We start from the raw sequence: 3272 nt of genomic DNA, 5'->3' as shown, positions 1-3272 counted from the left end.
TGAAGTGCAGTTTCCCAATCCTACCAGCAGGTGGCACCTTGAGGCACAGCTTGCTGTAGTGCAGTTTCCCTAACCTACCAGCAGGTGGCACTGTCAGGTAGGTCTTTCCCCAGCTTCTGTGCAGTGGGTGAGTCCAAACCGTGTGGGAACCAATCAGTGCACTGGATCTCCATGTGTTCTGGGAATCCCAATCCTGTGTCTGCAACGTGGGCCCCCAGCAGGTAGGCAGGGAGCCTGATCAATCTCTGCCTGCCTTGTGCCTATGAGTCTCTGGGGTGTGGGAGAGGCTCGCAATCGCTGGTATGGTGCCTCTCCTTTCCCTGCTTCCCACCACTGCACCCCACCCCCTCACTTCCATGGGGGAGAGCAATCGCTGCCTGCTGGGTTCCCTTATGGGATCTCCCCTCTCTCTGGCTTTGGAGAATCACCCCCAGGCAAACTGTCAAGGTAGGTGGACGGGAGTGGAGAGCTGCTGCTCACTCCCTTCCCCGGCAGTGGTTTTGCTGCTGCCAGTTTTGGGGGCGGCAGTCCAGATGGGGAACACACCCATCAAGTCCCTCCAGCCACTGTCACTTCTCCGTTTTTGTCAGGTGTCCCCTCCATGTACTGTGGGGGACCTTCTATGGCCGGTCATACCTGGAACCGTTGCCCCTGGTGTCCTCTGGCCCCTTTCTAGTTACTCTGATGGGAAAAGAAGCCCTTCCACCTCATCTGCTCTGCCATCTTCCCCCACTTTTTTTTTTTTTTAATGATTAGCTAGAGTCCATGGTTTACATTAGGGTTCACTGTGTTGTTCAATCCTATGTCACTGTTTGTTTGTTTAATTTATTCTAGTAACATATAAAACCTAAAATTTCCCCATTAAGCCATGCTCAGAATGTAATTAACAGCACTGAATTATATATTTGAATAGTAATCCACTTTGAACTCCTAGGATTCTGAAGCTCCAAGGAAACTGAGCCCCCAAATAAAAAAAATGCCTGCAGATGTTGACATCTGGGCATTCTTCAAAGATAAAGCAAAACTGGATTCTCTCCCAATCACCCTAGAGTGAGGGCTACTGGTTCCAGCTAAGGTGCTAGAGTGGCCTGCCAGCTTCTTGTGTTGTCTCTTAAATATGAGTGTTCAGTCAAGGACCACCAGATATTTGCGGCAGACTTCAGGTGTGAACAAAAATCAAAATAAAAGTAAAATTGAACATGGAGGAAACAGAGACCAAGAGAAGATGAAAACTTCAAATAAATGATAATAAATTTTCTCATAGATAAAAAGAAGATAGAGTATCCAGGAAAGAAAAATGGAATACTACAGCAAACAACAAGGAAGAGCTGTAGGAAGATCAACAGTATGTGAGGAATAAAAACTTAAGGCCAATTTTAAGATCCAGATTTTACCTCTTTTGACAGGACAGCTGTTATTTAAAAACAGTGGTTGTCCTCATTATACATAGATGAAACAACAAACAAAAAGCACTTATCCTTTTTTTTGAAAATGACAGGAGTCCCTGAAGAAACAAATGTATTTTTCTTTTGACAAATCACTATCCTGCCTGTCCGCAGTATTTAGGAGTTGTATTGAACTGACACTGCAATTAATTTTGCAAAAATTTCCTGTGTTTTAGTTTCCTAGACTATTTAAGCAAATATCATGGATTGGTTCAGTTTAAACAATGGAAATTTTATTCACTCATGGTTTTGAGGCCTGGAAAACATCCAAATCAACGTATCAAGGCGACACTTTCTTCCTGAAGATCTGTGTCCGGGGCTGGTTGCTGGCAATCCTGGCTCCTCTGCCACATGGCAAGGCACATGGTGGCGTCCCCTGGGCTCTCCCTTCACTTCTGGGTTTTGTTGATTTCAGTTTCTTGATTTTATTGCTTTCTCTTTCCGTGCCTGAATTCATTCTACTTATAAAGACTCCAGTTATAGGATTAAGACCCATTCTAATTGAGGTGGATTGCACCTTAACTGAAGTAGCCTCATCAAAAGGTCCTACTTACTACAATGGGTTTATATTCACAGGAATGGATTTCATTTAAGAATGTATTTTTTTGGAGTGCATACAGTTTCAAACTGCCACACTATGGAATGCATAACATATATACAAACATTCAAAGGGATAAATTCTTGTCCCCTGTTCTCCCCTGCCCCTCAATCACCCAGTTCACCTTTAAGGAGCCAAACCATCTTATTGGTTTCTTGTCATCCTTCCAGATAGAGGCAATTAACTGTGAAACTAATGATGCTTTTGTGTTAGAATCCCTTGCTTGCTCAGGCCCCCTCCCATGCCCTGTACATAATTTCATATTCATACTTTTCAGGTTCTATTTCTTAAAAAGGGCCACCAAGGATGTATAAGTTTCAGGCCCCCCAAACCTGGATTTGCCATGCTTCCAGTAGTCTCTTCATATTCAAGCATATATTTATACACATTCTTTAAAAACACATGAACCATAGTATACCTTACTTGTCCTTGCTTTTTTTTCCACTTAAAATCTTGAAATCAACATTTATAGGCTTGCCGCCTTCTTTTTAACAATTGTGCTGCATTCTATTGTAGGTTTAAATGATACCTTTTTTTAACCAGTCATCTATTGATGAATTATTGAATTATTTCCATTATTTTGCTGAGCACACCATGCTGTAGTGTGTATCCTTTTATATAATTCATGTCTAGGGAACTATCCATGAAGATGTCTGGGTTGGTCCTAGTTTACAGTTGTAACAGGGCTCCCTTGACTTTTAAAAATGTCCAGTGTGCATGATAAATTATTTGGCCACTCTGTTCATGGTATGCACATGAGACTCTTGCTCTTTGAAGCAGAATAGCTAGGTCAAAGAATATGTATATATTTAGTTTTTAGGGATGTTATAAAATTGCTGTTTGTAGAGGCTGCACCAATGTTCACTCCCATCAGCAATGTGTCATGCTACCAGTTTCCTTCCCTGCCAATTGCATGTATTATCAAACTTCTAAAAAATCTTTGTCAATATTATGAGTGAAAAATGGTGTATCAGTGTGCTGGTTTGGATGTATTATGTTCCCCAAAATGCCATGTTCTTTAATGCAATCTTGTGAAGGCAGACATATTAGTGTTGGTTGGGTTGGAACCTATTGATTGTTTCCATGGAGATGTGACTCAATCAACTGTGGGCAAGATCTTTGAGTGGATAATTTCCATGGAGGTGTTACCCCACCCATTCAGGGTAGGTCTTAATTAAATCACTGGAGCCATATAAAAGAGCTGACCAACAGAAGGAACTCAGTGCTAC

Source organism: Choloepus didactylus, chromosome 7, assembly GCF_015220235.1.
Source record: "Choloepus didactylus isolate mChoDid1 chromosome 7, mChoDid1.pri, whole genome shotgun sequence".
Lineage (NCBI taxonomy): Eukaryota > Metazoa > Chordata > Mammalia > Pilosa > Megalonychidae > Choloepus > Choloepus didactylus.
The sequence above is the reverse complement of the archived record's forward strand: the minus strand, read 5'-3'. Positions refer to the sequence as shown.